General features: G+C 45.0%; 1 protein-coding gene across 1 annotated transcript in view; it reads right to left on the bottom strand.

Moving 5' to 3' along the window:
* LOC123761329 (rho guanine nucleotide exchange factor 10) overlaps positions 1 to 14,723 on the bottom strand; it is a 335,115-nt gene that overhangs the window by 152,052 nt on the left and 168,340 nt on the right. The window lies entirely within an intron of this gene.

Genomic DNA, 14,723 nt, shown 5'->3' with positions numbered 1-14,723 from the left:
TCGCTCTACCGTCCAGCCCAAGTGGTTGGGCAAGTACACTAAGAGATAATTCTAGAAACTTAGATTTATGGGGGTCAAGTTTAAGAAACTTCCTCTGAATATATGTTACATTACTAACAGATCCCGCGTTCAAGAGTACCCGGATGAACATCCCCAAAGTGTATCAGATCAAATAAGCCGTGGTTATAAAGTCGAACTCAGCAGCAGCGGCCAATAGTTTGGTTGATCACAACGCGAAAGAGGAGTACAAGCAGAGATCGGGCCGCGGGGACACTGATCCATGACATAACCTCAATGTAGAAGTTTTTCAATCAATAAATCTTCAACCTCTTGCAAGAGATACATCATTGTCTTGCAAGTGGACACATCAACCTCTTGCAAGAGACACAAGACACCAGCACAGTGAGGGTTATCGTGAAGCTGTAAGAGAATAGCAGCATCCCAGCGAGATAGCGGTTTGGCTCACTGACTGACTGTTGCGAAGTGACTCAGTGAACATGACAAGGCAGCCAGTGGGCAAACTGGCACGCCCACCCTACAAACACCTACGCCCACTCCCTCTCTCTTCCTTCTTCCTCCCCTTCCTGCTTCCTCCTGTATTTTCTACCATTTGTCCACCTGTATCGCATGTCTACTTTACCTGCGATCTTCACCATGCATTTCATCTCTTTATCTCCAACCTGTTCTCGCACTTGCTTATAGTCAATATTGGCTTATTTAATAAGTGCATATGTGACATACTAATTGATTGTAAATATTTTAGTTTACCTTGAAAAGCTTCATAGAAAACACCGACCTCACCTAACCTTCTTAGTATGTTAAGATAAGCATCTTATTGCTTCTTATTTACAATTATTACTTAACCTATCAACGGTATAGGTTAAGTAATAATTGTAATTAAGAAGCAATAAGATGCATATCTTAACATACTAGGAAGGTTAGGTGAGGTCGGTGTTTTCTATGAAGCTTTTCAAGGTAAACTAAAATATTTACAATCAATTAGTATGTCACATATGCACTTATTAAATAAGCCAATATTGACTATAAGCAAGTGCGAGAACGGGTTGTTATCTCACCTTTCAACTTTCCTGCAACGTGTCTTTGGAGTTACCTGAACCCCTTTCCCCTCAAACTCGCCTCCCCCAGTCAGCAGCAGCATCACAACCCTTCTGCAGCGGCATGTGATTCATCCAACTATTACTATTTGCGTCCCACGCTCCGGCCGAGGTAGGAGATGAGATTAGGGAGGCTGATGAGGCGGGAGGATTATGTTACATGGAAGCCAGCCGCCATGAAGAATTCTTTCCTGGGAGCCGCCAAGGTTCCGTCCCCTGCATATTAAAAATATCCGGCACCTTTTATTACTTCTTTCTCCTCTCCCTCGTGCACCTTCTTCTCTACTCCCTCTTTCTCGTGTACCTATGTTTTCTCTCTTCATCATCCACCTATTACCCTTCCCCTCTTCTTTCTGCACTTTCATCTCTTCCGCCTTTTTATTGTCCTATCACTTCCCTATCTTCTTCATCCTGCGTCTTCTCTTCCTCTTGCATTTTGTTTGGTTTCTCTCCTTCGCTTCCCTTCTGCTCCCGGCGCCTCTAGTCCTTGTCTCCTGCGCGTGTATCTCCTCTTCTATTCTTCCCTTCATCTCTATATTTTAATTTTCAATTCATTTCGTCGTTGTCTCGTCTCTCAGCTTCGTGAATGGTTGATCTATTTTTTGTATCTTTCCCTACTCCATTTCTCCATTTTCCCTGCCTCCCTTTCTTTCCCTTCCTCCCTCCATACTCTCCCTCCCCCTTTCTCTCTCTCCCTCCCTCCTTCCTCTCCTTCCCAATACATAAACATGTAAGCTTTCCACACTACAGCACTTGCACAGCCAGATAAAATATACTAAAATCCCGAGGACATGTTTATTTGTAGCCTGTTTCTAGAGTTCTACAGCCTAACCCTTTCCTGGGGGTGTTATATATGTGCTTCTTCACATTCATTGTGTGTGACTGCCAGGTCCTCCTCCCCCTCTCCTGGGAAGGCTGGAACCCCTTTTTATCTTCCCATTCTCACTGTTATACATCTTTGGGAGTGATCCCTGTAATCCCACATTTGACTACTACTGTTGTTTACGTCTCTCCTCCAGTGCTTTACAGTGATCCTTTGCTCTTATGCTCCTCACCAGTTTTGCGTCACCTGCAATCATCTACAAGAGTCAAATGAGCAACACGTGATGGGAGGTGATCTACCTACCTGCCTATTGTTTACCTTTTGTTCGTTCCTGGGATCAGCGTCAGCAGCTCCGATACTGACTAGGCCTCCTGATTGGTGGTCTCATCAGTCAGGCGATCAGACGCCCGCTGCTCGCAGTCTGACGTATGAATCACAGCTCGGCTAGTTATGCCCCTCATGTTAAGAGGGCGAGTCTTGAAAAGTCTTGTTCACTTAATGTTGATAGAATTGTCTCTTAGCGTACCTTTGCAATCTTGCTTTTTAACGGGGCTATTTTGCACTTCCTGCCAAGCATCCTGGTCTCATGAAGAGCGCGCACGCGCACACTCACACACGAGAGAGAGAGAGAGAGAGAGAGAGAGAGAGAATGTGTACTCACCTAGTTGTGCGCGCGCGCGTGTATGTGTGTGTATTCTCACCTAGTTGTGCTTGCGGGGATTGAGCACTGGCTCTTTGGTCCCGCCTCTCAACCGCCAATCAACTGGTGCACAGGTTCCTGAGCCTACTGGGCTCTATCATATCTACATTTGAAACTGTGTATGGAGTCAGCCTCCACCACGTCGCAACCTAATGCATTCCATTTGTCAACTACTCTGACACTGAAAAAATTATTTCTAATGTCTCTATGATTCATTTGGGTACTCAATTTCCACCTGTGTCCCCTAGTGCGTGTGCCCCTTGTGTTAAATAGTCTTTCTTTATCTACCCTATCAATTCCTTTGAGAATCTTGAATGTGATGATCATGTCCCCACTAACTCTTCTGTCTTCCAGCGCCGTGAGGTTTAGCTCCCGTAGTCTCTCCTCGTAGCTCTCCATATTTATGTTACTGGGATGGAAGGAGTAAGGGGAAATGATTGATATAGGGGTTTTGCGAAATGGAAGAGAATAAGAAACAGAGTGTGTGTGTGTGTGTGTGTGTGTGTGTGTGTGTGTGTGTGTGTGTGTGTGTGTGTGTGTGTGTGTGTGTGTGTGTGTGTGTGTGTATGAGAGTGAAAGAGAGTGAGTGGGTGGGTGTAGGGACGAAGAGGAGTCTGAACCGAAGAAAAAGCGTGAGGTTGTCTTACCGAAGGTCGACAAAGGAGAACCGTCTTCATTCTCCCCTTAATCTTTTTTCTCTCCTCCATTGTCTCTCCACATGTCTCCCTTCCTCCTTGGACCTGCTGCCATATTGGTCCACCTGCTTCTCTGGCTTCCTCACTTTTATCTCCACCTGACTCCTCCTCTTATAACCCTCTTCACACTCACGTTATTATCTGTCTTCCTAACACTTTCCCACTCTGCTTTATCTACTTTACTCCGTTTCTTCTTCTTCTTCCATCTCGCATACCACCTCCATCAATTATTTCCCCTTACTCCTCCCATCCCAACATCTTCACTGGGAAGGATATATACGTTCCAGACCTATTAAGCGTAAAAGCTTCTCCCATTCCTTTCCTCTAACCCCTCCCACAGTGACCTTTCCCCACAATCCTCCCAGTGACCATTCCTCACACCCCTCCCTCTCTGGGGGGACATTCCCCACCGCCCTCAGGGACACTTTTAATTAACTTCACAAAGACCCCATTACACTAGAGGGGAGGGGGGGGGGTCCTCTTCACGACGGTAAGGGGGCACTAGCGTAAAAGAGGAATTTCCTGGCGCGGGCGCTCCTGTCTCGTGGACTTGCCTCGCCAGTGTAATTATTCTAAGATTATTATTGACAACTGCGGTTATCGCGAATTGCTTTTGGATGTTGATTTATTGAAGGTCATTGTTTGGTTTTATCTTAAGGGTTCCACACGTGACTAGTATGAGGGTTCCCCACGTGACTAGTACAGGGCTTCACAAACTATAATAAATTATAGTATGTTTCACTAAAATAAATTGCGTTAAAATACATAGACGTATGGAGATGTGTGAGGAGAACGACAGGCAGGGGAAATGTGAGATAAGGAAGAAGAGAAAGCGGGGGTGTGAAAGGCACTTGGGAACCGAATATTTAAATGTAAAAAGTCGTAATTTACGATATTTGAGTCTGGAGCGAGCAAAAACCCGGGCCGAAGGTGCAGTCAAGCAGACGAACGTGAGCAGGCAGGTAGTCAACACTCAAATCTCTTTTGATTCACTGATTACGACAATTGAATGAAAACGCTTTTCATATAGTTTCTCTTGACAACGGCTCGTTCCTGACGTTGGGAATTAGACCTCAGACGTGTTCAAGGGTCAATTAGACAAGTTCCTGCAAGAATCGGACTGTGATGGGTGTGTGGGTCTGTCAGCCGCTAAAAGCAATACCATGTTGGGCCAAGTTCTCATAATACAAGTCTGATCCTAAGCCAGGCTTAGGAGCATAACTCCCAGAACCCTCTCCGGATATACTTCAGGTTAGGTTATTCAGAGCTATGCCTCTAAACTTAAACTTATTCTCGAATTCCCCTCTTCCTTCCACTCAACACCTTCCCCTTTCAGCCCGTCACTTTTCTATAATTAGCATCATCCTTTCATAGCCCCTTAAGATGCTATCACTATCGAAAATGTCGACCCAAAACAACCCTCTACCAACATTTATATCTCTTGAATAAATCCCAATACAAACAAATCCCCAGAAAGGAACCCTTACACAATTTGGTAAGGAGGAATGGTCGCCAAATCCCTCAATCAACTCCCATCTTCCTTCTCCCCCTCCGCCTTTCCATTATTCTTTTTGCATGAATCAACAATACCACCAAATCCCAGAAATCGGTCCCATCCTCCCAGCGATTCCATGGCAAATCATACTTTTTCCTGGACGTAATCCTCCAGAACCGAGGAGGTAGTCGACTGTTGTATGAGAGGATTACTCCACTCTCTAAGCCCACTTTTATTTTCCCGACTCCTTGTTCTCAGTCCTCACCATCCCTCCTCTCTCCCTGCTTTATTGCAAGAGTGTGGGAGGGGGGGAGGTAGTATTAAATGTACAAATGCATTAATTCCTTCGCCCCTCCCTCCTTCCCTATCTACTCTTTTCACTTACCGACCTGTCTTCCCCATTTCGTTCTCTGCAATACACTTTGTCTCCACTTCACTACATATCCTTCTAGTCCTCTTCCACTCTCTTTTAATACCCCCATCATTTATCATTCTTAGATTCATACTCACTCTCTCTCTCTCTCTCTTATACAAAACAGAGGAAGTATGAAGGCAGAGAGCATGTACCCCCAGTGCTCAGAAACAGCATTATAAGCAGCGAAGCCCTCCCCGCGCCTTTCGAGTAACAAGCAAGACTCTGCCTCTGTACACACCAACCCACACTACCCAAACATCGCCGGAACACCTATAGTATAATGCCGACACATTATCCCCCACCTTCCCCTCCTCACCTCCGTCTCGAAATAGTGGCATAACAACACACACAAACAAGCAGAAACTCGCGCACACTCCAATGGTTCCTTGTGTCTACCACCCAGAAATAACACATCTATCACTACTCCTCCACCTAATTTTGAACTTGTCTACCCTCGATATAGGAGTCGTGTGTGCATCTCCCTCTCTCCCTGTGCCTCCAACGTTGAACATAATTTTCTAGATAAAAAAAAGACAAGTTAAAACTGATACAACTTATTCTTTTTCGTAGATATGTATAAATAAGTGGTCATCAAACGAGGCTTCCTGAAACCCTAGACCACAACACTGGTACACTACCAAAACTGGTATTTAAGCGCAGGTTAATACCGTTCCAGAAAAATTGCCATTTGCTCTGCCGAATATTCTGACGGTTCCCCCAGCTTGACTTGTGAGAGTTTGGTCCACTAAGCTGTTGATTGAAGCGGCCTGCAGGCCCATATATCCACCACAGCCCGGTTGGTCCGGCACTCCTTGGAGAAAATTATCTAGTTTTCTCTTGAAGATGTCCCATCATAACTATGGATAGACAAAATGAAGGCTGAAAGCCCAAATGAGATACAGACCTAAGAAAGAATTTCTTCAACGTGAAAGTAGCGAGTGAGTGGGAGGCAGTAAAACACGAGAAAGCCCATGCTAACTCCATATATGAATTCAAATGTAAATACGGTGAAATGCAACGTTAGTTATTGGTCCAGAGTATTGGTATGCTGTTCTGACGAACGCATACCCATATTATATCTCTTTACCAGCGCTGGGCCAAGAAGAATAACTCCCCCTCCACAAGTTTAATCAGACAACGACCTCTCCGTGAAGACGGATTGAACACAACCAAAGTCAACCTGATGTAACAACCAAACGTCGACCAGAACCACCCCAAATACGACCTGAACCGCACACTAATGTCTATCTCAACCGCCCCCCAAAGTGGACTTCAACGAACAACCAAAGTCGACAACCAACAGTCGACCTGAACCGACAACCAAAGTTAACATACCATCATCAGACCCAAAACTTGAGATGACCCCGATCGTACGGCCAACATCGCCAACCTCAATCAGGAGTGTTTTGGCCCTGAGTCAGCAGGGAATATTAATATCACAAACTAATATCTAGGTCCGACGACTTACCTCCACGAGTTGAGGCTGTAATTAGTTCCATCATTTGTTAGGCTATATCTTGGAGAGAGAGAGAGAGAGAGAGAGAGAGAGAGAGAGAGAGAATAGTATATATAAAACTATTGACAGGTCTTGTGTGGAAAAATCACCTGTTATGACAGGTTGGCCCTCAGGGAACGGGCCAGCCACAGGCTAAGGGCCCTCGCAGATTGCAGCTGTGTAAAAAACATAATGACAACTTCAGCAGGCGACTCCTCTATCCTTTCTTCTTCGTCTCTCCCACTCCCACAGCTCATGTTTCACAAAGAGCCTCCTACAGTGCCACACCCCCACAGGCACTAATAGTGACATCACGGTGGCACTCGTCCTGGTCTCCATTATCGCGCCCTATTCAACCTCCCCGTCGCTCTCCTAACAATTGTAAACACTATTCATACACTTCAACAAACAAGAATGCTAAAAATTATCAATTTTGGGGGGGAAGTGTGTGTGTGGGAAGAGGGAGGTAAGATGTAGAAGATGGAAAGGTACAGAAGAAGGAGGAAAAGTTGCAGAAATATGGACCATGGCGCGAGTTTATGGCCAACACATTAGCGTCAACGTACCTCACCGGTGAGCCGTGGCATGGTAACGCTGCTGCCGGCGGTCAGCACTCCTGCCAGCACCCCTGGCGTATCTAGGACGCGCGGACACCAGCGCCGGAGTTAGCTGTCCTACATGTCGAATGACAGTGATCGCTAGTGACAGTTCTTGATGAACTGACCTGTCACTTCTGTACCTACTCTACACGCATCAAAACACACAAACATACATACATACACACGCGAGCATTAGTAAAATAAACCATTCAATTAAACCTTCGAAAACGGGGAAAATAAATTTTTTAGACAACTGTATAGAATACACTTAATACAAGACCCATCCCCGAGTATGTAGTCCCGGCGTGGAACTCTCAAATACTCCACGAAGACAAACTCAACGTCCAGAGACGTGAAACAGATCTGGCTATATGAAGAGAGAGGTTTACGGGATCAGCATTAATACACACAAAAAATATTCACGAGCACTATCCAAATAATCAGTTGATTCAGATCGTCAAAATCTGCTTCTGCGTCAAAGCAGCTCTCATAGATATTTTTCCAGTCAAGACTTTCTCCTTTTAATAGCTTTTATTAACATTATTAACGTACATGGTTATTTATGCAGCTATCCTTCACTATATGAAGGAATATACTCTATGATACTAACGTCCCCATCTCGCAGCAGCAGCAGCATTGGCCAACTTTGTAGGCATTATGAGGATGCCCTCAAGAACACCGGAGTGGATCAAGTAATTGTAAACAACATGCACACACAAGGCACCACCACGAACAAAGCACCACCACACACAAGACACCACCACAAACAAGGCACTGTGCATGGCGACGCTTGACGACATTCTCAGAACTAAATACTAATGAGTGCCAGCCTTGAGTGCCACAATGTGCTGTAATCTTACGAGACAAGATATAGTGAAGAATGAAGAAAACGAAGAACAAGAATAATGAGGAAAAAGCATAACAAAGAAAGGAAAAAAGTATAAATAAATAAGAATGAAGGTAAGGATAGGGAGAGGGGAACAGAAGCAGGAGGAGGAAGAGAGGGATAAGGAGGAAGAAGAGGGAGAAGGGAGAAGAGGGAAGGGAAGCTAGTCCAGGGCACAACAGATGCAGCGGGCGAGCGTACTGTTAACGGTAATTATAATGTTTTTATTTTGTTAAATGCACAGCATAAACATTAAAACCTCGCGCAGAATGTTTAGCTTCTGCCACAATATTCATCCCTCCACCCCAGATATATAATCACCCACCTACACCCCAGATATATAATCACCCACCTACACCCCAGATGTATAATCACCCACCTACACCCCAGATGTATAATCACCCACCTGCACCCCAGATGTATGCTCACCCACCTACACTCCCAAATGTATAATCACCCACCTGCACCCCAGATGTATAATCACCCACCTACACCCCAGATGTATGCTCACCCACCTACACCCCAGATGTATAATCACCCACCTACACCCCAGATGTATAATCACCCACCTACACCCCAGATGTATAATCACCCACCTACACCCCAGATGTATAATCACCCACCTACACCCCAGATGTATAATCACCCACCTACACCCCAGATGTATAATCACCCACCTACACCCCAGATGTATAATCACCCACCTACACCCCAGATGTATAATCACCCACCTACACCCCAGATGTATAATCACCCACCTACACCCCAGATGTATAATCACCCACCTGCACGATGTTTCGATGGCCTAACCATCAAATTTACATTTTGACAATGAATGCAATCTCAAACTTCGATCATCCTGAATACACATGAAATTTCAGCCGAGCCGTTACCACTGATGATATTTGTATGTGACTTTAGGGCAATGTTCCACCTAACTTATCTTGATGGACCAGCAACCTGCAGCAGTTGTCCTCTGCCTTTGTTTATCACATCACTCCATCAGCGACCATCCATTCCTCGCCTGACGCACATCTCAGACAATATAGAGGAGGCGAGTGTTCGGTGGGGCTGACACCTTTGCCTAATGCTATATGGCGGTGACGGCAACATTCGGCGGAAAGTGGAGCGCAGGGCAGAGCTCACGAGGACAGGGCAGAGGCGACGAGGACAGGGCAGAGACAAACCCTTCATGCAAACTGCACCTACTATCAAGAAGAAGAAGAAGGGCAGAGACGAAGAATATAGGGCCGGCAGCAGATAGAAAGGAAGGACAGGGCCAAGGAGAGAAAGGGGGGGAAAGAGAAGAGTACAATAGACAGGCTCAGGAAGAGAGAAGGAAGGAAACCTTCTGATTTCGTAATTTAGGCTTATAAGACCCACACAATGACTCTTAGACGAAAACATACAAGACCGTTCCTGGAATTGGGAAACCGGCCGGATCTCGAGGCTACGTGGCCGGATCTCGAGGCTACGAGGCCAGATCCCGAGGCTACGAGGCCAGATCCCAAGTCTACGAGGCCAGATCCCGAGGCTACGAGGCCAGATCCCGAGTCTACGAGGCTAGATCCCAAGTCTACGAGGCCAGATCCCGAGCCTACGAGACCAGATCCCAAGTCTACGAAGCCAGATCCCAAGTCTACGAGACCAGATCCCGAGGCCACGATAACCTACAGCAGCTGAGACGAGGAGAGACGGGAGGGTGGGCTCGGCGCCAAGTTATAGCGATGACCTACACCACCACGATCGATAATGCGGGCCCGCGCCAACCACACGCCTCCACATACTGCTACTTGCCACAACCAAGCACTCATCACTCACCACACGCCTTCTGCGAACCTCCAAACACTACGCGCCCACGATGCAAACCTGGAACAAGAGATATGGCAGGAAATGCAAAAAAAGACCCAACGAAGTGTTGAGATAGTCAAGGCACAATAGAAAAAACAGATTTGTTTCAACTTTCTTCTTTGCAGGGACAAATTTCGGCATTTTAAATGAAGAATTAGTATAGACTCGCTAATGTCTATAATGTACTAATAGACATTAGTACATTACAAGCACACGCTTCTGTAATATGTGCCGTGATGGCTATGTGGGGTGTGCGGGCCGCTGCTAACAATAGCCTCACCGATCAATTTACCACCAGAAAATGGTGGGCGTTTTATTGGATAAAGACTCCCGAAGCCGGTCATATGTAAACTATAGATAAACCTTCTCTCCTGCTCGACTAGTTATAGGTAAACCACCGATATAACCTGATATCTAATTCCAGTAAACCCCATATAAAACACTCCTCTTCCCGGTCATAGGTAAACCCCAGATAAACCACTCCACTTCCTGGTCATAGGTAGACCCCAGATAAAACACTCCTCTCCCTAGTCATAGGTAAACCCCATATAAACCACTCTGCTTCTAAACTACCTACCTGCCCCCCTATGAATCACAGCCTGGTTTATCAGGTCTCCTTCGGTGGTGTTTATCAAGTTCTCGTTTGGACACAGAGCTTTGGTGTCGCTGTATTCAACAGCTTCATTAATTCTCTCATTTTGTTAAATTTAACCGGATCTCATTTTCAAGGTCTGCAAAGGTACGGGTCACACTTTCACTCTGCCACACTGACAAGTCACTCTCACTTCCCCTCCCTTTCCCTCGCACCCTCACACTACCTTCCCCCCCCCCAACCTCACTTTCACTAACAACAAGTCACCCTTCCCCTTCACAGGTCATTACCTCCATCTTGTAAACAAGTTCAACGATCACCCACGTATAATTACCCTAGGTAGTTGAAGCTGCCGTGTCCCCTCGCCTACCTTCCCCGCACTCTATCTCTATCTAGATATGATAAGAGCCCAATAGGCTCAAGAATCTGTACACCAAGTTGATTGACAGTTGAGAGGCGGGACCAAAGAGCCAGAACTCAAGCCCCGCAAGCACAACTAGGGAAGGACACTAACTCTGTGCCTCGAACTGAAGTCTAACATGTATGGGGGGGGGGGGGGAATTTCCTCTTCTCTCTCGTTATCATTCTACTTCCATCTCCTCCCTCTCACCAACCCATCCCTCATCTCGTCCTTCACAGACGCCCTTGTCTGCACTGATATTAATCAACTTTTTCTCTTCTCCTCTTGACTTCTTACCCATTGTTTTATTTAATTCCGTTCTCTCTCATCCTTCTACGCCCCCCCTCCCCCTTCAACCTCGTCTAGACTTCATAAATTTCTAGCTTCCAACTATTCATCCAAACCCTTGACTCCGGCAATCTGGCTTACGCAATGGCACTTCTCCTGCCCAGATTTCTTATATGATTGGGCATTTTCCCTTTCCAGTTTGTGAAGAGCAGACGTCATTATGCCTAAGTCGTTTTGTTGCCAGGAAACTGTATTAAACTTTTGAGAATATTCTCTCAGAGTGCCTGTTTTAATTTCCAGTATATTGTTTCTGTATTCTTTATGTTTCTGACATCTCTACTGCCTTGAAGGATATGGTGAGTATTGAACAGTATTGAAGGCGGAAAAGTAATAGTGATTTGAAGATTACGAACACTGTGGTAGCATTTCTTTGAGATGAAGATTCTCATAGTCCACTCTATCATTTTCCTTGTTGATGATATGTTTGCTCTGTTATGTTCACTAAATGTTACGAGGTCTTTCAACATCATTATCCCCAGAGCCTTTACATATCCTTTCCGTTCTACGGGAAAATCTGATTGCCTTTTGTATCCATCATCCAGCTCGTGTTCTTCGCATTGTTGAATATTATGTTTTCACTGCTGAGTGGAATACTTCATTGATACTGGGTAGGTTTTTAGTCTCTTACTGAGACAATATTCGTGATAATTTTAGTGTCGTCTGCAGACCCCATACGATGTTTACTAGTACTATATTTATTTTCCCACTGTCTTTATTATCGAAACTGTATTTATTGAAGAGCCCTTATTGCTTGTCGTGTCTCGTGCACTGATGTTTGTCTTTGAAAGTGGTGACCTTCCAATCCCAGCTTCCACACGGCACAAACATTCACACTAATGAGTTCATTCCTGGAAGTTTCCAGCGACTTTAACAGCTGGCTTTTCAGTTTTCAGGATACAATTCCAGTCTCATTCCAGGTGTGCATCCCAATTTCCAGGAATTTTTTTGATGTAGTGTTGACACATTTGACAATGAGCACTTGGTGGAAACGCAGCTCTGCAGTCCTCATGAACCACCAACAACACACTCATTATCACAACACCAACCATTACCACAACACCAACCATTACCATCACCACAACACCCAGCGCCAACCTTTACTCGCCTATTCTCGGTTCCTTTTCTCCCCCCCTTTTCCTTCTCCTTTTCCCGTCTCGGGTGGCTCCAGCTATGACATTGGGGTCATTAGGTTACTCAGAGACAAATTATGCAAATGAAACCACAGTACTCTCAAGACCCTTCCTGCCACCCTGATATTAAGACAGGTTCCAGGAACCATGGTTTCCCATGGGGAAGACTCGGCCCTCTGTCATTAGTCAAGTTCAGCTATAGGCCTAGGGATTGTTGGTCTTTGTGATTGGTCCTTGGGTGCCCCAGGTGTGGGGGCTTAGTGCTAAGAGGTGGGGGTTTCATAGCAGGCTCTAGTGTTAGAAACTTAAGAGAAGTTCAGTGTGCCTCTGTGAGGGTACGTCTGTGTGTGTTCAGACGAGGAAGGATTCCGGCTGTACAACCTGCCGGAGAGCAGCTGAATAAAGGTAAATGCTCCATGAGTTTTATTCACTGAATATCAACACCATCTTGCCTAGTTAGGGCTAGACTATTCAGTAGCATATATCAAGTTAACATTACCAGCAGACACAATTCACCTGCTGCCAGAATCACAGCAGCACTACCACGTAATATCTTATATCACTATATAAATAAATGTAATAATCAAGAATTTAGATATAATTTTATAACAAATGTTCAAGAAATGTGTATTTCATCTGAAATGATGAAATCGTAGCCAAGTATCTCAAGTTACTGCAAGTAGTGCTTGCACGTGTAAATGTAAATGTCCCACCGCCACCCACCTAAATCAGAATTATATGTAACTAGATCACTATAAATGTAAATTACGTAGTTAAGTGTTGTGGTCCAGTTCTTGAGCCCACTGTGTTGTAAAAGACTGTTGAAGTATACATTAAACTATGTAACAAGCTTATTATGACTGCAACTTGCTTAGCTAAATAGATTTGGAGTTCAGTTCCTGAACCTATTATGTGCCTATGTAATCTTTTCCAATACCATTCAAAGGATGGGTATGGGGTACATAATAAATGACCAGAACTAAAACTTAAACAAATTATGAATATTTGAGAAGTATTCCAAGAGACAGTCTGAACCACAATTACTGTTAAAATGAAAATGTATTCCTTGTCGAGTCACTATAAGACACCTGTGGATGGCAAAGGAGTGTGTTGGATAGTGATGGTAACCCCAGCGTGGTAAGGACAGGTGTGCTGGCCCACACCTGTGTAGTTACTGCATGGGTGAAGCCCTCCCTTCCTCCCTCTGGCACTCACACCTGGTGAAGGGAGGTAGACGAGGTGGTACAGGGTGTTAGTTTTTTAGTTTAGTTCATTGATTATGCACGCCATACCCTTCCTGAGGGGCGGCAGTGATAAAAAAAGTTAAGAGGTACATAATGGGGGGCAGGAACTAAACCCCGAATCCATTAAGCTAAGCAAGTTAGTCTTGATAAGCAAGTACATAGTTTAATGTATATATCAACATTTTCTGCTGGTGCGAAGTAACATGAATGTGCAGAGGGATGGGTTGGGAGTGTACACATACATGGAGGGAAGAGGGATGTAATGGTAAGTTGGGATTTAGGCCGGGGAGGGGGAAGGGATGTCAAGATCAACAGTGCAGGACGGTCACCCTTGACTTTCACGATTGTACCTGGACTGTACCTGAATAAAGTTCTGGGACTTGCTCTTATTTTCCAGGCCCGGCCCGAAGCCAGGCTCGACTTTTGAGAGCTTGATCCAACAGGCTGTTGTTTGGAACGGCCCGCAAGCCCACATATCCACGCAAGCCTAGTTGGTCCGGCACGTCTTACAGAAAACTGTCCAGTTTTTATTCTTGAAGACTTCCACTTTTGTTACGGGAATATTTTATACGTGATAGGAGGATATTGAACAGCTGTGGACCTCTGAAGTTCAGTGTTCTCTGTATCTATGGCACCTCTGATCCTCACTGGATCTATTCTGCATTTCCTTCCATATCGTTCAATTCAATATGTTGTTATTTTACTGTGTAAATTTGGTACTTGGCCTTCTAGTCTCTTCCATGTAAAGAATATTTGATACCTCTCTTATCTCCTTTTTAGAGAGTACATTTTTGAGCGTTCTGAGATGATCCCAATAATTTAGGTGCTTTATCGTGTCTATATATGCCATATATGTTCTCTGTATTCCCTCTATTTCAGCAATCTTTCTTGCTCTGTAGGGGAAAGTGAATATCGAACAATACTGAAGGAAGGAC

Source organism: Procambarus clarkii, chromosome 7 (assembly GCF_040958095.1).
Source record: "Procambarus clarkii isolate CNS0578487 chromosome 7, FALCON_Pclarkii_2.0, whole genome shotgun sequence".
Taxonomy (NCBI): domain Eukaryota; kingdom Metazoa; phylum Arthropoda; class Malacostraca; order Decapoda; family Cambaridae; genus Procambarus; species Procambarus clarkii.
The sequence above is the reverse complement of the archived record's forward strand: the minus strand, read 5'-3'. Positions and strand labels throughout refer to the sequence as shown.